The sequence below is a fragment of the Protopterus annectens genome, chromosome 8.part0 (genome assembly GCF_019279795.1).
Source record: "Protopterus annectens isolate FY-2018-M chromosome 8.part0, PAN1.0, whole genome shotgun sequence".
Taxonomy (NCBI): domain Eukaryota; kingdom Metazoa; phylum Chordata; order Ceratodontiformes; family Protopteridae; genus Protopterus; species Protopterus annectens.
In genome coordinates this window covers 512,184,032-512,208,050 of record NC_056741.1, presented here as the reverse complement: position 1 = coordinate 512,208,050, position 24,019 = coordinate 512,184,032, and positions in this window count along the sequence as shown.

Sequence of the window (24,019 nt, the reverse complement as noted above, 5' to 3'; positions counted from 1 at the left end):
TGCAATGTTGGCACTGTGCTAAATATACTAGCATGTTAGAATTACAGTTGACCATACATTTTAATTTGAAAACGTGCTCATTGACCACAAACTTGTTCGATTCATTAATATCTTTACACGAATTACAAGCTTGGCATTTAAACATACCGGGGGACCTAGTTTTCAGAGGTTTCTGTTCGAATAATGATTTCAAATTCCTACCTTTTCTGTATGTTACCTTAGGGAAAGGACCCATTTTAGATAGCACCTCTGGATCAGCTCTAAATAATTGCCAATTTTTCTTGATAATAGAACACAAAATGGTACTGTCAACCGTAAAAGTGGTAATAAATCTAGGAAAATCAAATGGTTGCAATGCCAAGGACGGGTTTATGTTTTGCTCTTCAGTGGCTGATGTCGAATTAATTTGTTGTAAGCTCTTTAACACAGGTAATAAAGGTTCATAAAACCTACTAGACCTTTCTGAAGATACCTCATTAATGAGGTCCTCGATCAACATGGGAGGGTAGGCTCGACTCAAGAACATCCTTTTTAGTAGTAGACATTCCTCGACAAAATCATTGTCCCTACTTATCATCCTAGCTGCTCTAACCAGCTGACCTTTTACCACTGCTCGTTTTTGTAAAAACGAGTGGCAACTGGTAAAATGCAGCAAAGAATTTGAGTAGGTAGGTTTCCTGTGGATTTGTGCTGTAAAGCAATTTGCATCAGGATCTTTAATCAGCATAATATCTAAATATGGGATTCCAGTGGTGCTAAAGTTAAAGGTGAATTCCAAAAATGCAGTTGTGCTGTTTAAATAAGTTACAAATTCCCCTGCTTGACCCTCACTCCCTTTGAATAATATAAAAATATCATCCAGAAAACGGGTGTAGTACATGACAATCTCTGCATAACTGGTTTCTTCTAACACATATTGATGTCCCCAGTTCGCCATCACCAGATTTGCCACACTCGCACCACAAGGGGAACCCATAGCAACACCGGTGTTCTGTAGATAGAATGAATAGGATGAATTTAACAATATTAACAATAATTTTTTAGGTGCAAGACCAAAACAGAAGTGCCAATGGTCGAATTACAACAATCAGAGGGGTTGCAACAGATAACTATAGACATTAAGCACAAAGCGTACACAAACACAAGTGTTACTGCAGACATTGAGTTACCATCTATGTCATCTTGCTCTTCTTTCACCTCAGTGTCATCCCACTTGAGTAATAATGGCATAAGTGTTGTTAATGCTACAGAGGGACCAGTGATTTGTTCCAATTCCTCTGGTGACTTTAAAGTTTTTAATTTTTCTAATTGCCCCATAACTTCTGAAATGGCCGACCTTTTATCCAAAGGCCAAACTTATGTTCCCAACCAAAGTTTGGATATTGTCACATCTATTATTGATGTTAAGTCTTTTACTAGGAAACTCAATTTGAAATTAATGATGGGGGGTGATGTGAAAGGGGAAGGGGCAAGTGGTTTACATGTATCGAGCACATTCAACCCACCATTACACCCATTACTGGCTACGTTCGAGCATATTTGTGAGGTGGACATTAGAAGTGTTATAGATAGACAAAGAAATAGGAATGGACCAGTTAGTTTGAAAGAAAATGAATGTCTAGCACAGCTTAGATCGCACAATGTTCGAGTTTGTAAACCAGATAAGGGTGGTGGTGCTGTTATTTTTGAACAAGACGATTATTTTGACAGAATTACCACTTTGCTTCAACCTCCCACTTATGCTTTAAGCTCTAGGAATGAGGTGAATAGAGCATATAGAATTATAAAAGACAACATCGAGGAGATGTTAATAGAAGGGAGGATTGACCAAAAATTATACAATTTCATGACCACTCAGTATCCAAGATTTCCTTACCTCTTTGGCATTCCTAAAATCCACAAGGATTTAAGGAATCCACCTATGCACCCCTTGATCGACAGTAGGGGAGCTCCATCTTATGCTTGTGCAAAAGTGATTGACAACAATTTACGGAAGTATGTCAAACAAGAGAATCAGATTTGTAAAGACTCATGGTCTTTCTTGTCTAAGATCAATGATATGACGTATTCAGATTCTCAAAATTTTTTGACAATTGATGTAAAAGACTTATACACGAGCATTCCACATGAGGTTGCTATTGAGTGGGTCAGTGATAGAATGAAAGCAAGGAACGCCAGTAACCGTGACATTTCCTTGGTGGGTGAGCTGTTGGATTTAATTTTATCGAAGAACTTCTTCATGTTTGGGGAGAATTTCTATCTACAGAACACCGGTGTTACTATGGGTTCCCCTTGTGGTGCGAGTGTGGCAAATCTGGTGATGGCGAACTGGGAACATCAATATGTGTTAGAAGAAACCAGTTATGCAGAGATTGTCATGTACTACACCCGTTTTCTGGATGATATTTTTATATTATTCAAAGGGAGTGAGGGTCAAGCAGGGGAATTTGTAACTTATTTAAACAGCACAACTACATTTTTGGAATTCACCTTTAACTTTAGCACCACGGGAATCCCATATTTAGATATTATGCTGATTAAAGATCCTGATGCAAATTGCTTTACAGCACAAATCCACAGGAAATCTACCTACTCAAATTCTTTGCTGCATTTTACCAGTTGCCACTCGTTTTTACAAAAACGAGCAGTGGTAAAAGGTCAGCTGGTTAGAGCAGCTAGGATGATAAGTAGGGACAATGATTTTGTCGAGGAATGTCTACTACTAAAAAGGAGGTTCTTGAGTCGAGCCTACCCTTCCATGTTGATCGAGGACCTCATTAATGAGGTATCTTCAAAAAGGTCTAGTAGGTTTTATGAACCTTTATTACCTGTGTTAAAGAGCTTACAACAAATTAATTCGACATCAACCACTGAAGAGCAAAACATAAACCCGTCCTTGGCATTGCAACCATTTGATTTTCCTAGATTTATTACCACTTTTACGGTTGACAGTACCATTTTGTGTTCTATTATCAAGAAAAATTGGCAATTATTTAGAGCTGATCCAGAGGTGCTATCTAAAATGGGTCCTTTCCCTAAGGTAACATACAGAAAAGGTAGGAATTTGAAATCATTATTCGAACAGAAACCTCTGACAACTAGGTCCCCCGGTATGTTTAAATGCCAAGCTTGTAATTGGTGTAAATATATTAATGAATCAAACAAGTTTGTGGTCAATGAGCACGTTTTCAAATTAAAATGTATGGTCAACTGTAATTCTAACATGTTAGTATATTTAGCACAGTGCCAACATTGCACCGGTTTTATATTGGGAAAACCGAGCGCAGGCTCAGGGATAGAATCTACGAGCATATATACGCTATCAGGAAACGTAAAGAAACAAATGCATTAGCAAAGCACATAATTGACAATCCCTCTCACCAGTTCAAGTTTATTGGCATTGAACAAATTGTTAATGACAGTAGAGGTGGACTGGCACAACTTAAATTATTAGAAAAGGAGTTACACTGGCAGATTAGGTTAGAGGCTTACCATTCACCAGGTTTGAATGAAGCTTGCACTATTTCCAGTGTTTTAAGATTGATTAATTTAAAAAGATAGTACACTGTTTCTTACATGTACTTATCCCCCTTTTGTGAACGAAAATTAGTAGAAATATCTTAAACATTTTAAATGTATTTAATTTTGTCATTTACTTGTACACATGTTTCTGAAAGTATGACATTATATATATATTTTTTAATAATAACATTTTTGTAATTTAACAGTATGTTTATCATACTGTTTTTTTGATGTGTTTTTAACTTACTTGTCTTCCAGTAAGGAAGTTCACAACTTGATTTAAAGTGTCAGTTTTCCTTTTAGTATAATGATTGTGTTAACGTGAATGATTGAATTAATGGCAATTAAGGAATGAGTTTTTATTATTTAAGCACATTGCAATGTATGTTAGTAGTTCTGAAGAAGTTTGCCTAAGAGACAAACGAAAAGCGCTTAAATAAACCTGTGTTTTCTCTTCTTAACAAGTGTGGTTAATGGTGGATTTAATTTTTAAGACAACTTTTGCACAGCAGTTCCAGTGTTCTTGGGTGGTTCATTTTCACTATTGGTTCGTCGTGTTATTTTATTTGTTTGGTGTTCTTTCTAAGGTATGGCATCTGAAACAGTTAACAAACAATTTAGTGACTTTCCGAATATTACCCCCGTGTTACTTAGACCAGGTTCACCAGTAGCTAACAATGTTAATCTGGTCCAGAATGAAATACACCAAGTTAGCGTTAAATCCTTGGACGTTTTATTTAAAAAAATCGATGCTTTGATCTTCCGCATCGATGCTTTGGAAAAGCAGCAATGGGTCACGCCAGCGTGTAATTTCAAGACTAACATTTTACCGGCTTTTGGTGACCAGCTTAATCTAAGAAGTGGTTTAAATGAGAATGTACCCATTCAAGGCGAAGGAGTACCATCTTCAATAGTTTCCAGCACACCTAGGAGTACTTTGACATCAATTTCCCTCAATGTAGGAACAGAGCAAAGTAATGCTGACGTCTACCCAGCCTGTTGTGAGCCTAATGCCCAAACGAGGAGTATGGTGGACAACGGTAAGCAGAGGAGAATTCCGGCTATCGAACCGGGTGTTACCGAATTGTGAATGCCAGTTCAAAGGGATCAATCAGGTCCAATACAACCTTCATCTAGTTCGAATTCAGAGGAGCAGGGTAGGCTACCTTCAACGATTTCGGAGGAGTAATTGGCGCCAATGGAACTAATATAAGACCAGTTTCCTCGAATATTGGGGGCTTATTGAATTACCTTTCGTGGACGTTTTCAACCCACAACCAGTGGTGAGTAACACTGTTATTAACTATCCTGTTTTTACAGACTGGGTTTCAGTGCCCCCATCATTTAATGCAACAGTATTACAATCTGGTTTGGATGCTACTTCCAGAGAACCCAGCATTGTCAGCAATCTGAAACAGCTTGATTTTGTATTAATTAAAATCAAAAAATTACAATTAGAGATTGCATGTTTTCAAGAATGCTTGACGCGCAAGATAGTGCCTAAAGGTTTGAGGCACTACCAGTATCCAACAGGTTTGGTTGCAAATTCTGCTTTCCATAAGGAATTAATTGTTTTATTTGACCAGCATGGAGCAGAGTTGCTCCATTTAATGATTAAGCATTACTTGTTTCAAATTGAGGAACTAAACACTGAGGCGGTTCATTTGGACAATTTAATTAAACATGACCTTGCATTTGATAGGTACCGCTATGAGTATTCTAGACTCTTCACTAGTATTGATGCATATTTAACTAAATTAAAATCAGTTAAAACTAAAAAACTTGACAGAGACACCACAGCATACAGAGAGGGCTTGGCTTATTCTAGTCCTTCAGTCAGTCAAGTTTGGAGAAGCAATTTTAGAGCTTCTAGTAACCCTTTTAGGAATAACACGAACAATACTGAAATTGATGTGGTTCACTCTACTGTTGAGCAGTTTGGGAATAGTCCTATAACAGATAATGTTGACATTCCCCCTGTTGAATTGAGAAGGAGTGAATGCATCCAAAATAGAAATAATGCTAGCATTGGACATAATAATGGTGCACAGGATGAATTTAACAATATTAACAATAATTTTTTAGGTGCAAGACCAAAACAGAAGCACCAATGGTCGAATTAAAACAATCAGAGGGGTCGCAACAGATAACTATAGACATTAAGCACAAAGCATACACAAACACAAGTGTTACTGCAGACATTGAGTTACCATCTATGTCATCTTGCTCTTCTTTCACCTCAGTGTCATCCCACTTGAGTAATAATGGCGTAAGTGTTGTTAATGCTACAGAGCGACCAGTGATTTGTTCCAATTCCCCTGGTGACTTTAAAGTTTTTAATTTTTCTAATTGCCCCATAACTTCTGAAATGGCCGACCTTTTATCCAAAGGCCAAACTTATGTTCCCAACCAAAGTTTGGATATTGTCACATCTATTATTGATGTTAAGTCTTTTACTAGGAATCTCAATTTGAAATTAATGATGGGGGGTGATGTGAAAGGGGAAGGGCAAGTGGTTTACATGTATCGAGCACATTTAACCCACCATTACACCCATTACTGGCTACGTTTGAGCATATTTGTGAGGTGGACATTAGAAGTGTTATAGATAGACAAAGAAATAGGAATGGACCAGTTAGTTTGAAAGAAAATGAATGTCTAGCACAGCTTAGATCGCACAATGTTCGAGTTTGTAAACCAGATAAGGGTGGTGGTGCTGTTATTTTTGAACAAGACGATTATTTTGACAGAATTACCACTTTGCTTCAACCTCCCACTTATGCTTTAAGCTCTAGGAATGAGGTGAATAGAGCATATAGAATTATAAAAGACAACAGAGAAGATGTTAATAGATGGGAGGATTGATACAAAATTATACAACTACATGACCACTCAGTATCCAAGATTTCCTTACCTCTTTGGCATTCCTAAAATCCACAAGGATTTAAGGAATCCACCTATGCACCCCTTGATCGACAGTAGGGGAGCTCCATCTTATGCTTGTGCAAAAGTGATTGACAACATTTTACAGAAGTATGTCAAACAAGAGAATCAGATTTGTAAAGACTCGTGGTCTTTCTTGTCTAAGATCAATGATATGACGTATTCAGATTCTCAAAATTTTTTGACAATTGATGTAAAAGACTTATACACGAGCATTCCACATGAGGTTGCTATTGAGTGGGTCAGTGATAGAATGAAAGCAAGGAACGCCAGTAACCGTGACATTTCCTTGGTGGGTGAGCTGTTGGATTTAATTTTATCAAAGAACTTCTTCATGTTTGGGGAGAATTTCTATCTACAGAACACCGGTGTTGCTATGGGTTCCCCTTGTGGTGCGAGTGTGGCAAATCTGGTGATGGCGAACTGGAAACATCAATATGTGTTAGAAGAAACCAGTTATGCAGAGATTGTCATGTACTACACCCGTTTTCTGGATGATATTTTTATATTATTCAAAGGGAGTGAGGGTCAAGCAGGGGAATTTGTAACTTATTTAAACAGCACAACTACATTTTTGGAATTCACCTTTAACTTTAGCACCACGGGAATCTCATATTTAGATATTATGCTGATTAAAGATCCTGATGCAAATTGCTTTACAGCACAAATCCACAGGAAACCTACCTACTCAAATTCTTTGCTGCATTTTACCAGTTGCCACTCGTTTTTACAAAAACGAGCAGTGGTAAAAGGTCAGCTGGTTAGAGCAGCTAGGATGATAAGTAGGGACAATGATTTTGTCAAGGAATGTCTACTACTAAAAAGGATGTTCTTGAGTCGAGCCTACCCTCCCATGTTGATCGAGGACCTCATTAATGAGGTATCTTCAAAAAGGCCTAGTAGGTTTTATGAACCTTTATTACCTGTGTTAAAGAGCTTACAACAAATTAATTCAACATCAACCACTGAAGAGCAAAACATAAACCCGTCCTTGGCATTGCAACCATTTGATTTTCCTAGATTTATTACCACTTTTACGGTTGACAGTACCATTTTGTGTTCTATTATCAAGAAAAATTGGCAATTATTTAGAGCTGATCCAGAGGTGCTATCTAAAATGGGTCCTTTCCCTAAGGTAACATACAGAAAAGGTAGGAATTTGAAATCATTATTCGAACAGAAACCTCTGACAACTAGGTCCCCCGGTATGTTTAAATGCCAAGCTTGTAATTGGTGTAAATATATTAATGAATCGAACAAGTTTGTGGTCAATGAGCACGTTTTCAAATTAAAATGTATGGTCAACTGTAATTCTAACATGTTAGTATATTTAGCACAGTGCCAACATTGCACCGGTTTTTATATTGGGAAAACCGAGCGCAGGCTCAGGGATAGAATCTACGAGCATATATACGCTATCAGGAAACGTAAAGAAACAAATGCATTAGCAAAGCACATAATTGACAATCCCTCTCACCAGTTCAAGTTTATTGGCATTGAACAAATTGTTAATGACAGTAGAGGTGGACTGGCACAACTTAAATTATTAGAAAAGGAGTTACACTGGCAGATTAGGTTAGAGGCTTACCATTCACCAGGTTTGAATGAAGCTTGCACTATTTCCAGTGTTTTAAGATTGATTAATTTAAAAAGATAGTACACTGTTTCTTACATATACTTATCCCCCTTTTGTGAACGGAAATAAGTAGAAATATCTTAAACATTTTAAATATATTTAATTTTGTCATTTACTTGTACACATGTTTCTGAAAGTATGACATTATATATATATATTTTTAATAATAACATTTTTGTAATTTAACAGTATGTTTATCATACTGGTTTTTTGATGTGTTTTTAACTTACTTGTCTTCCAGTAAGGAAGTTCACAACTTGATTTAAAGTGTCAGTTTTCCTTTTAGTATAATGATTGTGTTAACGTGAATGATTGAATTAATGGCAATTAAGGAATGAGTTTTTATTATTTAAGCACATTTCAATGTATGTTAGTAGTTCTGAAGAAGTTTGCCTAACAGACAAACGAAAAGCGCTTAAATAAACCTGTGTTTTCTCTTCTTAACAAGTGTGGTTAATGGTGGATTAAATTTTTAAGACAACTTTTGCACAGCAGTTCCAGTGTTCTTGGGTGGTTCATTTTCACTATTGGTTCGTCGTGTTATTTTACTTGTTTGGTGTTCTTTCTAAGGTATGGCGTCTGAAACAGTTAACAAACAATTTAGTGACTTTCCGAATATTACCCCCGTGTTACTTAGACCAGGTTCATCAGTAGCTAACAATGTTAATCTGGTCCAGAATGAAATACACCAAGTTAGCGTTAAATCCTTGGATGTTTTATTTAACAAAATCGATGCTTTGATCATCCACATCGATGCTTTGGAAAAGCAGCAACGGGTCACGCCAGCGTGTAATTTCAAGACTAACATTTTACCAGATTTGGTGACCAGCTTAATCTAAGAAGTGGTTTAAATGAGAATGTACCCATTCAAGGCGAAGGAATACCATCTTCAATAGTTTCCAGCACACCTAGGAGTACTTTGACGTCAATTTCCCTCAATGTAGGAACAGTGCAAAGTAATGCTGACGTCTACCCAGCCTGTTGTGAGCCTAACGCCCAAACGAGGAGTATGGTGGACAACGGTGAGCAGAAGAGAATTCCGGCTATCGAACCGGGTGTTACCGAATTGGGAATGCCAGTTCAAAGGGATCAATCAGGTCCAATACAACCTTCATCTAGTTCGAATTCAGCGGAGCTGGGTAGGCTACCTTCAACACGTTTCGGAGGAGTAATTGGCTCCAATGGAACTAATATAAGACCAGTTTCCTCGAATATTGGGGGCGCTATTGAATTACCTTTCGTGGACATTTTCAACCCACAACCAGTGGTGAGTAACACTGTTATTAACTATCCTGTTTTTACAGACTGGGTTTCAGTGCCCCCATCATTTAATGCAACAGTATTACAATCTGGTTTGGATGCTACTTCCAGAGAACCCAGCATTGTCAGCAATCTGAAACAGCTTGATTTTGTATTAATTAAAATCAAAAAATTACAATTAGAGATTGCATGTTTTCAAGAATGCTTGACGCGCAAGATAGTGCCTAAAGGTTTGAGGCACTACCAGTATCCAACAGGTTTGGTTGCAAATTCTGCTTTCCATAAGGAATTAATTGTTTTATTTGACCAGCATGGAGCAGAGTTGCTCCATTTAATGATTAAGCATTACTTGTTTCAAATTGAGGAACTAAACACTGAGGCGGTTCATTTGGACAATTTAATTAAACATGACCTTGCATTTGATAGGTACCGCTATGAGTATTCTAGACTCTTCACTAGTATTGATGCATATTTAACTAAATTAAAATCAGTTAAAACTAAAAAACTTGACAGAGACACCACAGCATACAGAGAGGGCTTGGCTTATTCTAGTCCTCCAGTCAGTCAAGTTTGGAGAAGCAATTTTAGAGCTTCTAGTAACCCTTTTAGGAATAACACGAACAATACTGAAATTGATGTGGTTCACTCTACTGTTGAGCAGTTTGGGAATAGTCCTATAACAGATAATGTTGACATTCCCCCTGTTGAATTGAGAAGGAGTGAACGCATCCAAAATAGAAATAATGCTAACATTGGACATAATAATGGTGCACAGGATGAATTTAACAATATTAACAATAATTTTTTAGGTGCAAGACCAAAACAGAAGTGCCAATGGTCGAATTACAACAATCAGAGGGGTTGCAACAGATAACTATAGACATTAAGCACAAAGCGTACACAAACACAAGTGTTACTGCAGACATTGAGTTACCATCTATGTCATCTTGCTCTTCTTTCACCTCAGTGTCATCCCACTTGAGTAATAATGGCACAAGTGTTGTTAATGCTACAGAGGGACCAATGATTTGTTCCAATTCCTCTGGTGACTTTAAAGTTTTTAATTTTTCTAATTGCCCCATAACTTCTGAAATGGCCGACCTTTTATCCAAAGGCCAAACTTATGTTCCCAACCAAAGTTTGGATTTTGTCACATCTATTATTGATGTTAAGTCTTTTACTAGGAAACTCAATTTGAAATTAATGATGGGGGGTGATGTGAAAGGGGAAGGGGCAAGTGGTTTACATGTATCGAGCACATTCAACCCACCATTACACCCATTACTGGCTACGTTCGAGCATATGTGTGAGGTGGACATTAGAAGTGTTATAGATAGACAAAGAAATAGGAATGGACCAGTTAGTTTGAAAGAAAATGAATGTCTAGCACAGCTTAGATCGCACAATGTTCGAGTTTGTAAACCAGATAAGGTTGGTGGTGCTGTTATTTTTGAACAAGACGATTATTTTGACAGAATTACCACTTTGCTTCAACCTCCCACTTATGCTTTAAGCTCTAGGAATGAGGTGAATAGAGCATATAGAATTATAAAAGACAACATCGAGGAGATGTTAATAGAGGGGAGGATTGACCAAAAATTATACAATTTCTTGACCACTCAGTATCCAAGATTTCCTCACCTCTTTGGCATTCCTAAAATCCACAAAGATTTAAGGAATCCACCTATGCGCCCCTTGATCGACAGTAGGGGAGCTCCATCTTATGCTTGTGCAAAAGTGATTGACAACAATTTACAGAAGTATGTCAAACAAGAGAATCAGATTTGTAAAGTCTCGTGGTCTTTCTTGTCTAAGATCAATGATATGACGTATTCAGATTCTCAAAATTTTTTGACAATTGATGTAAAAGACTTATACACGAGCATTCCACATGAGGTTGCTATTGAGTGGGTCAGTGATAGAATGAAAGCAAGGAACGCCAGTAACCGTGACATTTCCTTGGTGGGTGAGCTGTTGGATTTAATTTTATCGAAGAACTTCTTCATGTTTGGGGAGAATTTCTATCTACAGAACACCGGTGTTGCTATGGGTTCCCCTTGTGGTGCGAGTGTGGCAAATCTGGTGATGGCGAACTGGGAACATCAATATGTGTTAGAAGAAACCAGTTATGCAGAGATTGTCATGTACTACACCCGTTTTCTGGATGATATTTTTATATTATTCAAAGGGAGTGAGGGTCAAGCAGGGGAATTTGTAACTTATTTAAACAGCACAACTACATTTTATGAATTCACCTTTAACTTTAGCACCACGGGAATCCCATATTTAGATATTATGCTGATTAAAGATCCTGATGCAAATTGCTTTACAGCACAAATCCACAGGAAACCTACCTACTCAAATTCTTTGCTGCATTTTACCAGTTGCCACTCGTTTTTACAAAAACGAGCAGTGGTAAAAGGTCAGCTGGTTAGAGCAGCTAGGATGATAAGTAGGGACAATGATTTTGTCGAGGAATGTCTACTACTAAAAAGGATGTTCTTGAGTCGAGCCTACCCTCCCATGTTGATCGAGGACCTCATTAATGAGGTATCTTCAAAAAGGTCTAATAGGTTTTATGAACCTTTATTACCTGTGTTAAAGAGCTTACAACAAATTAATTCGACATCAACCACTGAAGAGCAAAACATAAACCCGTCCTTGGCATTGCAACCATTTGATTTTCCTAGATTTATTACCACTTTTACGGTTGACAGTACCATTTTGTGTTCTATTATCAAGAAAAATTGGCAATTATTTAGAGCTGATCCAGAGGTGCTATCTAAAATGGGTCCTTTCCCTAAGGTAACATACAGAAAAGGTAGGAATTTGAAATCATTATTCAAACAGAAACCTCTGACAACTAGGTCCCCCGGTATGTTTAAATGCCAAGCTTGTAATTGGTGTAAATATATTAATGAATCGAACAAGTTTGTGGTCAATGAGCACGTTTTCAAATTAAAATGTATGGTCAACTGTAATTCTAACATGTTAGTATATTTAGCACAGTGCCAACATTGCACCGGTTTTTATATTGGGAAAACCGAGCGCAGGCTCAGGGATAGAATCTACGAGCATATATACGCTATCAGGAAACGTAAAGAAACAAATGCATTAGCAAAGCACATAATTGACAATCCCTCTCACCAGTTCAAGTTTATTGGCATTGAACAAATTGTTAATGACAGTAGAGGTGGACTGGCACAACTTAAATTATTAGAAAAGGAGTTACACTGGCAGATTAGGTTAGAGGCTTACCATTCACCAGGTTTGAATGAAGCTTGCACTATTTCCAGTGTTTTAAGATTGATTAATTTAAAAAGATAGTACACTGTTTCTTACATGTACTTATCCCCCTTTTGTGAACGAAAATTAGTAGAAATATCTTAAACATTTTAAATGTATTTAATTTTGTCATTTACTTGTACACATGTTTCTGAAAGTATGACATTATATATATATTTTTTAATAATAACATTTTTGTAATTTAACAGTATGTTTATCATACTGTTTTTTTGATGTGTTTTTAACTTACTTGTCTTCCAGTAAGGAAGTTCACAACTTGATTTAAAGTGTCAGTTTTCCTTTTAGTATAATGATTGTGTTAACGTGAATGATTGAATTAATGGCAATTAAGGAATGAGTTTTTATTATTTAAGCACATTGCAATGTATGTTAGTAGTTCTGAAGAAGTTTGCCTAAGAGACAAACGAAAAGCGCTTAAATAAACCTGTGTTTTCTCTTCTTAACAAGTGTGGTTAATGGTGGATTTAATTTTTAAGACAACTTTTGCACAGCAGTTCCAGTGTTCTTGGGTGGTTCATTTTCACTATTGGTTCGTCGTGTTATTTTATTTGTTTGGTGTTCTTCCTAAGGTATGGCATCTGAAACAGTTAACAAACAATTTAGTGACTTTCCGAATATTACCCCCGTGTTACTTAGACCAGGTTCACCAGTAGCTAACAATGTTAATCTGGTCCAGAAAGAAATACACCAAGGTAGCGTTAAATCCTTGGACGTTTTATTTAAAAAAATCGATGCTTTGATCATCCGCATCGATGCTTTGGAAAAGCAGCAATGGGTCACGCCAGCGTGTAATTTCAAGACTAACATTTTACCGGCTTTTGGTGACCAGCTTAATCTAAGAAGTGGTTTAAATGAGAATGTACCCATTCAAGGCGAAGGAGTACCATCTTCAATAGTTTCCAGCACACCTAGGAGTACTTTGACATCAATTTCCCTCAATGTAGGAACAGAGCAAAGTAATGCTGACGTCTACCCAGCCTGTTGTGAGCCTAATGCCCAAACGAGGAGTATGGTGGACAACGGTAAGCAGAGGAGAATTCCGGCTATCGAACCGGGTGTTACCGAATTGTGAATGCCAGTTCAAAGGGATCAATCAGGTCCAATACAACCTTCATCTAGTTCGAATTCAGAGGAGCAGGGTAGGCTACCTTCAAAGCATTTCGGAGGAGTAATTGGCGCCAATGGAACTAATATAAGACCAGTTTCCTCGAATATTGGGGGCGCTATTGAATTACCTTTCGTGGACGTTTTCAACCCACAACCAGTGGTGAGTAACACTGTTATTAACTATCCTGTTTTTACAGACTGGGTTTCAGTGCCCCCATCATTTAATGCAACAGTATTACAATCTGGTTTGGATGCTACTTCCAGAGAACCCAGCATTGTCAGCAATCTGAAACAGCTTGATTTTGTATTAATTAAAATCAAAAAATTACAATTAGAGATTGCATGTTTTCAAGAATGCTTGACGCGCAAGATAGTGCCTAAAGGTTTGAGGCACTACCAGTATCCAACAGGTTTGGTTGCAAATTCTGCTTTCCATAAGGAATTAATTGTTTTATTTGACCAGCATGGAGCAGAGTTGCTCCATTTAATGATTAAGCATTACTTGTTTCAAATTGAGGAACTAAACACTGAGGCGGTTCATTTGGACAATTTAATTAAACATGACCTTGCATTTGATAGGTACCACTATGAGTATTCTAGACTCTTCACTAGTATTGATGCATATTTAAATAAATTAAAATCAGTTAAAACTAAAAAACTTGACAGAGACACCACAGCATACAGAGAGGGCTTGGCTTATTCTAGTCCTTCAGTCAGTCAAGTTTGGAGAAGCAATTTTAGAGCTTCTAGTAACCCTTTTAGGAATAACACGAACAATACTGAAATTGATGTGGTTCACTCTACTGTTGAGCAGTTTGGGAATAGTCCTATAACAGATAATGTTGACATTCCCCCTGTTGAATTGAGAAGGAGTGAATGCATCCAAAATAGAAATAATGCTAGCATTGGACATAATAATGGTGCACAGGATGAATTTAACAATATTAACAATAATTTTTTAGGTGCAAGACCAAAACAGAAGCGCCAATGGTCGAATTAAAACAATCAGAGGGGTCGCAACAGATAACTATAGACATTAAGCACAAAGCATACACAAACACAAGTGTTACTGCAGACATTGAGTTACCATCTATGTCATCTTGCTCTTCTTTCACCTCAGTGTCATCCCACTTGAGTAATAATGGCGTAAGTGTTGTTAATGCTACAGAGCGACCAGTGATTTGTTCCAATTCCCCTGGTGACTTTAAAGTTTTTAATTTTTCTAATTGCCCCATAACTTCTGAAATGGCCGACCTTTTATCCAAAGGCCAAACTTATGTTCCCAACCAAAGTTTGGATATTGTCACATCTATTATTGATGTTAAGTCTTTTACTAGGAATCTCAATTTGAAATTAATGATGGGGGGTGATGTGAAAGGGGAAGGGGCAAGTGGTTTACATGTATCGAGCACATTTAACCCACCATTACACCCATTACTGGCTACGTTTGAGCATATTTGTGAGGTGGACATTAGAAGTGTTATAGATAGACAAAGAAATAGGAATGGACCAGTTAGTTTGAAAGAAAATGAATGTCTAGCACAGCTTAGATCGCACAATGTTCGAGTTTGTAAACCAGATAAGGGTGGTGGTGCTGTTATTTTTGAACAAGACGATTATTTTGACAGAATTACCACTTTGCTTCAACCTCCCACTTATGCTTTAAGCTCTAGGAATGAGGTGAATAGAGCATATAGAATTATAAAAGACAACATCGAGGAGATGTTAATAGAGGGGAGGATTGACCAAAAATTATACAATTTCATGACCACTCAGTATCCAAGATTTCCTTACCTCTTTGGCATTCCTAAAATCCACAAGGATTTAAGGAATCCACCTATGCGCCCCTTGATCGACAGTAGGGGAGCTCCATCTTATGCTTGTGCAAAAGTGATTGACAACATTTTACAGAAGTATGTCAAACAAGAGAATCAGATTTGTAAAGACTCGTGGTCTTTCTTGTCTAAGATCAATGATATGACGTATTCAGATTCTCAAAATTTTTTGACAATTGATGTAAAAGACTTATACACGAGCATTCCACATGAGGTTGCTATTGAGTGGGTCAGTGATAGAATGAAAGCAAGGAACGCCAGTAACCGTGACATTTCCTTGGTGGGTGAGCTGTTGGATTTAATTTTATCAAAGAACTTCTTCATGTTTGGGGAGAATTTCTATCTACAGAACACCGGTGTTGCTATGGGTTCCCCTTGTGGTGCGAGTGTGGCAAATCTGGTGATGGCGAACTAGGAACATCAATATGTGTTAGAAGAAACCAGTTATGCAGAGATTGTCATGTACTACACCCATTTTCTGGATGATATTTTTATATTATTCAAAGGGAGTGAGGGTCAAGCAGGGGAATTTGTAACTTATTTAAACAGCACAACTACATTTTTGGAATTCACCTTTAACTTTAGCACCACGGGAATCTCATATTTCGATATTATGCTGATTAAAGATCCTGATGCAAATTGCTTTACAGCACAAATCCACAGGAAACCTACCTACTCAAATTCTTTGCTGCATTTTACCAGTTGCCACTCGTTTTTACAAAAACGAGCAGTGGTAAAAGGTCAGCTGGTTAGAGCAGCTAGGATGATAAGTAGGGACAATGATTTTGTCGAGGAATGTCTACTACTAAAAAGGATGTTCTTGAGTCGAGCCTACCCTCCCATGTTGATCGAGGACCTCATTAATGAGGTATCTTCAAAAAGGCCTAGTAGGTTTTATGAACCTTTATTACATGTGTTAAAGAGCTTACAACAAATTAATTCAACATCAACCACTGAAGAGCAAAACATAAACCCGTCCTTGGCATTGCAACCATTTGATTTTCCTAGATTTATTACCACTTTTACGGTTGACAGTACCATTTTGTGTTCTATTATCAAGAAAAATTGGCAATTATTTAGAGCTGATCCAGAGGTGCTATCTAAAATGGGTCCTTTCCCTAAGGTAACATACAGAAAAGGTAGGAATTTGAAATCATTATTCGAACAGAAACCTCTGACAACTAGGTCCCCCGGTATGTTTAAATGCCAAGCTTGTAATTGGTGTAAATATATTAATGAATCGAACAAGTTTGTGGTCAATGAGCACGTTTTCAAATTAAAATGTATGGTCAACTGTAATTCTAACATGTTAGTATATTTAGCACAGTGCCAACATTGCACCGGTTTTATATTGGGAAAACCGAGCAGGCTCAGGGATAGAATCTACGAGCATATATACGCTATCAGGAAACGTAAAGAAACAAATGCATTAGCAAAGCACATAATTGACAATCCCTCTCACCAGTTCAAGTTTATTGGCATTGAACAAATTGTTAATGACAGTAGAGGTGGACTGGCACAACTTAAATTATTAGAAAAGGAGTTACACTGGCAGATTAGGTTAGAGGCTTACCATTCACCAGGTTTGAATGAAGCTTGCACTATTTCCAGTGTTTTAAGATTGATTAATTTAAAAAGATAGTACACTGTTTCTTACATGTACTTATCCCCCTTTTGTGAACGGAAATAAGTAGAAATATCTTAAACATTTTAAATATATTTAATTTTGTCATTTACTTGTACACATGTTTCTGAAAGTATGACATTATATATATATTTTTTAATAATAACATTTTTGTAATTTAACAGTATGTTTATCATACTGGTTTTTTGATGTGTTTTTAACTTACTTGTCTTCCAGTAAGGAAGTTCACAACTTGATTTAAAGTGTCAGTTTTCCTTTTAGTATAATGATTGTGTTAACGTGAATGATTGAATTAATGGCAATTAAGGAATGAGTTTTTATTATTTAAGCACATTGCAATGTATGTTAGTAGTTCTGAAGAAGTTTGCCTAAGAGACAAACGAAAAGCGCTTAAATAAACCTGTGTTTTCTTCTTAACAAGTGTGGTTAATGGTGGATTAAATTTTTAAGACAACTTTGCACAGCAGTTCCAGTGTTCTTGGGTGGTTCATTTTCACTATTGGTTCGTCGTGTTATTTTACTTGTTTGGTGTTCTTTCTAAGGTATGGCGTCTGAAACAGTTAACAAACAATTTAGTGACTTTCCGAATATTACCCCCGTGTTACTTAGACCAGGTTCATCAGTAGCTAACAATGTTAATCTGGTCCAGAATGAAATACACCAAGTTAGCGTTAAATCCTTGGATGTTTTATTTAACAAAATCGATGCTTTGATCATCCACATCGATGCTTTGGAAAAGCAGCAACGGGTCACGCCAGCGTGTAATTTCAAGACTAACATTTTACCAGATTTGGTGACCAGCTTAATCTAAGAAGTGGTTTAAATGAGAATGTACCCATTCAAGGCGAAGGAATACCATCTTCAATAGTTTCCAGCACACCTAGGAGTACTTTGACGTCAATTTCCCTCAATGTAGGAACAGTGCAAAGTAATGCTGACGTCTACCCAGCCTGTTGTAAGCCTAACGCCCAAACGAGGAGTATGGTGGACAACGGTGAGCAGAAGAGAATTCCGGCTATCGAACCGGGTGTTACCGAATTGGGAATGCCAGTTCAAAGGGATCAATCAGGTCCAATACAACCTTCATCTAGTTCGAATTCAGCGGAGCTGGGTAGGCTACCTTCAACACGTTTCGGAGGAGTAATTGGCTCCAATGGAACTAATATAAGACCAGTTTCCTCGAATATTGGGGGCGCTATTGAATTACCTTTCGTGGACATTTTCAACCCACAACCAGTGGTGAGTAACACTGTTATTAACTATCCTGTTTTTACAGACTGGGTTTCAGTGCCCCCATCATTTAATGCAACAGTATTACAATCTGGTTTGGATGCTACTTCCAGAGAACCCAGCATTGTCAGCAATCTGAAACAGCTTGATTTTGTATTAATTAAAATCAAAAAATTACAATTAGAGATTGCATGTTTTCAAGAATGCTTGACGCGCAAGATAGTGCCTAAAGGTTTGAGGCACTACCAGTATCCAACAGGTTTGGTTGCAAATTCTGCTTTCCATAAGGAATTAATTGTTTTATTTGACCAGCATGGAGCAGAGTTGCTCCATTTAATGATTAAGCATTACTTGTTTCAAATTGAGGAACTAAACACTGAGGCGTTCATTTGGACAATTTAATTAAACATGACCTTGCATTTGATAGGTACCGCTATGAGTATTCTAGACTCTTCACTAGTATTGATGCATATTTAACTAAATTAAAATCAGTTAAAACTAAAAAACTTGACAGAGACACCACAGCATATAGAGAGGGCTTGGCTTATTCTAGTCCTCCAGTCAGTCAAGTTTGGAGAAGCAATTTTAGAGCTTCTAGTAACCCTTTTAGGAATAACACGAACAATACTGAAATTGATGTGGTTCACTCTACTGTTGAGCAGTTTGGGAATAGTCCTATAACAGATAATGTTGACATTCCCCCTGTTGAATTGAGAAGGAGTGAACGCATCCAAAATAGAAATAATGCTAACATTGGACATAATAATGGTGCACAGGATGAATTTAACAATATTAACAATAATTTTTTAGGTGCAAGACCAAAACAGAAGTGCCAATGGTCGAATTACAACAATCAGAGGGGTTGCAACAGATAACTATAGACATTAAGCACAAAGCGTACACAAACACAAGTGTTACTGCAGACATTGAGTTACCATCTTTGTCATCTTGCTCTTCTTTCACCTCAGTGTCATCCCACTTGAGTAATAATGGCACAAGTGTTGTTAATGCTACAGAGGGACCAGTGATTTGTTCCAATTCCTCTGGTGACTTTAAAGTTTTTAATTTTTCTAATTGCCCCATAACTTCTGAAATGGCCGACCTTTTATCCAAAGGCCAAACTTATGTTCCCAACCAAAGTTTGGATTTTGTCACATCTATTATTGATGTTAAGTCTTTTACTAGGAAACTCAATTTGAAATTAATGATGGGGGGTGATGTGAAAGGGGAAGGGGCAAGTGGTTTACATGTATCGAGCACATTCAACCCACCATTACACCCATTACTGGCTACGTTCGAGCATATGTGTGAGGTGGACATTAGAAGTGTTATAGATAGACAAAGAAATAGGAATGGACCAGTTAGTTTGAAAGAAAATGAATGTCTAGCACAGCTTAGATCGCACAATGTTCGAGTTTGTAAACCAGATAAGGTTGGTGGTGCTGTTATTTTTGAACAAGACGATTATTTTGACAGAATTACCACTTTGCTTCAACCTCCCACTTATGCTTTAAGCTCTAGGAATGAGGTGAATAGAGCATATAGAATTATAAAAGACAACATCGAGGAGATGTTAATAGAGGGGAGGATTGACCAAAAATTGTACAATTTCATGACCACTCAGTATCCAAGATTTCCTTACCTCTTTGGCATTCCTAAAATCCACAAGGATTTAAGGAATCCACCTATGCCTTGATCGACAGTAGGGGAGCTCCATCTTATGCTTGTGCAAAAGTGATTGACAACATTTTACAGAAGTATGTCAAACAAGAGAATCAGATTTGTAAAGACTCGTGGTCTTTCTTGTCTAAGATCAATGATATGACGTATTCAGATTCTCAAAATTTTTTGACAATTGATGTAAAAGACTTATACACGAGCATTCCACATGAGGTTGCTATTGAGTGGGTCAGTGATAGAATGAAAGCAAGGAACGCCAGTAACCGTGACATTTCCTTGGTGGGTGAGCTGTTGGATTTAATTTTATTAAAGAACTTCTTCATGTTTGGGGAGAATTTCTATCTACAGAACACCGGTGTTGCTATGGGTTCCCCTTGTGGTGCGAGTGTGGCAAATCTGGTGATGGCGAACTGGGAATATCAATATGTGTTAGAAGAAACCAGTTATGCAGAGATTGTCATGTACTACACCCGTTTTCTGGATGATATTTTTATATTATTCAAAGGGAGTGAGGGTCAAGCAGGGGAATTTGTAACTTATTTAAACAGCACAACTACATTTTTGGAATTCACCTTTAACTTTAGCACCACGGGAATCCCATATTTAGATATTATGCTGATTAAAGATCCTGATGCAAATTGCTTTACAGCACAAATCCACAGGAAACCTACCTACCAAAATTCTTTGCTGCATTTTACCAGTTGCCACTAGTTTTTACAAAAACGAGCAGTGGTAAAAGGTCAGCTGGTTAGAGCAGCTAGGATGATAAGTAGGGACAATGATTTTGTCGAGGAATGTCTACTACTAAAAAGGATGTTCTTGAGTCGAGCCTACCCTCCCATGTTGATCGAGGACCTCATTAATGAGGTATCTTCAAAAAGGTCTAGTAGGTTTTATGAACCTTTATTACCTGTGTTAAAGAGCTTACAACAAATTAATTCGACATCAACCACTGAAGAGCAAAACATAAACCCGTCCTTGGCATTGCAACCATTTAATTTTCCTAGATTTATTACCACTTTTACGGTTGACAGTACCATTTTGTGTTCTATTATCAAGAAAATTTGGCAATTATTTAGAGCTGATCCAGAGGTGCTATCTAAAATGGGTCCTTTCCCTAAGGTAACATACAGAAAAGGTAGGAATTTGAAATCATTATTCGAACAGAAACCTCTGACAACTAGGTCCCCCGGTATGTTTAAATGCCAAGCTTGTAATTGGTGTAAATATATTAATGAATCGAACAAGTTTGTGGTCAATGAGCACGTTTTCAAATTAAAATGTATGGTCAACTGTAATTCTAACATGTTAGTATATTTAGCACAGTGCCAACATTGCACCGGTTTTTATATTGGGAAAACCGAGCGCAGGCTCAGGGATAGAATCTACGAGCATATATACGCTATCAGGAAACGTAAAGAAACAAATGCATTAGCAAAGCACATAATTGACAATCCCTCTCACCAGTTCAAGTTTATTGGCATTGAACAAATTGTTAATGACAGTAGAGGTGGACTGGCACAACTTAAATTATTAGAAAAGGAGTTACACTGGCAGATTAGGTTAGAGGCTTACCATTCACCAGGTTTGAATGAAGCTTGCACTATTTCCAGTGTTTTAAGATTGATTAATTTAAAAAGATAGTACACTATTTCTTACATGTACTTATCCCCCTTTTGTGAACGGAAATAAGTAGAAATATCTTAAACATTTTAAATGTATTTAATTTTGTCATTTACTTGTACACATGTTTCTGAAAGTATGACATTATATATATATATTTTTAATAATAACATTTTTGTAATTTAACAGTATGTTTATCATACTGTTTTTTTGATGTGTTTTTAACTTACTTGTCTTCCAGTAAGGAAGTTCACAACTTGATTTAAAGTGTCAGTTTTCCTTTTAGTATAATGATTGTGTTAACGTGAATGATTGAATTAATGGCAATTAAGGAATGAGTTTTTATTATTTAAGCACATTGCAATGTATGTTAGTAGTTCTGAAGAAGTTTGCCTAAGAGACAAACGAAAAGCGCTTAAATAAACCTGTGTTTTCTCTTCTTAACAAGTGTGGTTAATGGTGGATTTAATTTTTAAGACAACTTTTGCACAGCAGTTCCAGTGTTCTTGGGTGGTTCATTTTCACTATTGGTTCGTCGTGTTATTTTACTTGTTTGGTGTTCTTTCTAAGGTATGGCGTCTGAAACAGTTAACAAACAATTTAGTGACTTTCCGAATATTACCCCCGTGTTACTTAGACCAGGTTCACCAGTAGCTAACAATGTTAATCTGGTCCAGAATGAAATACACCAAGTTAGCGTTAAATCCTTGGACGTTTTATTTAACAAAATTGATGCTTTGATCATCCGCATCGATGCTTTGGAAAAGCAGCAACGGGTCACGCCAGCGTGTAATTTCAAGACTAACATTTTACCGGCTTTTGGTGACCAGCTTAATCTAAGAAGTGGTTTAAATGAGAATGTACCCATTCAAGGCGAAGGAGTACCATCTTCAATAGTTTCCAGCACACCTAGGAGTACTTTGACGTCAATTTCCCTCAATGTAGGAACAGCGCAAAGTAATGCTGACGTCTACCCAGCCTGTTGGGAGCCTAACGCCCAATCGAGGAGTATGGTGGACAACGGTGAGCAGAGGAGAATTCCGGCTATCGAACCGGGTGTTACCGAATTGGGAATGCCAGTTCAAAGGGATCAATCAGGTCCAATACAACCTTCATCTAGTTCGAATTCAGCGGAGCTGGGTAGGCTACCTTCAACGCATTTCGGAGGAGTAATTGGCGCCAATGGAACTAATATAAGACCAGTTTCCTCGAATATTGGGGGCGCTATTGAATTACCTTTCGTGGACATTTTCAACCCACAACCAGTGGTGAGTAACACTGTTATTAACTATCCTGTTTTTACAGACTGGGTTTCAGTGCCCCCATCATTTAATGCAACAGTATTACAATCTGGTTTGGATGCTACTTCCAGAGAACCCAGCATTGTCAGCAATCTGAAACAGCTTGATTTTGTATTAATTAAAATCAAAAAATTACAATTAGAGATTGCATGTTTTCAAGAATGCTTGACGCAAGATAGTGCCTAAAGGTTTGAGGCACTACCAGTATCCAACAGGTTTGGTTGCAAATTCTGCTTTCCATAAGGAATTAATTGTTTTATTTGACCAGCATGGAGCAGAGTTGCTCCATTTAATGATTAAGCATTACTTGTTTCAAATTGAGGAACTAAACACTGAGGTGGTTCATTTGGACAATTTAATTAAACATGACCTTGCATTTGATAGGTACCGCTATGAGTATTCTAGACTCTTCACTAGTATTGATGCATATTTAACTAAATTAAAATCAGTTAAAACTAAAAAACTTGACAGAGACACCACAGCATACAGAGAGGGCTTGACTTATTCTAATCCTTCAGTCAGTCAAGTTTGGAGAAGCAATTTTAGAGCTTCTAGTAACCCTTTTAGGAATAACACAAACAATACTGAAATTGATGTGGTTCACTCTACTGTTGAGCAGTTTGGGAATAGTCCTATAACAGATAATGTTGACATTCCCCCTGTTGAATTGAAAAGGAGTGAACGCATCCAAAATAGAAATAATGCTAACATTGGACATAATAATTGTGCACAGGATGAATTTTACAATATTAACAATAATTTTTTAGGCGCAAGACCAAAACAGAAGCGCCAATGGTCGAATTACAACAATCAGAGGGGTCACAACAGATAACTATAGACATTAAGCACAAAGCATACACAAACACAAGTGTTACTGCAGACATTGAGTTACCATCTATGTCATCTTGCTCTTCTTTCACCTCAGTGTCAT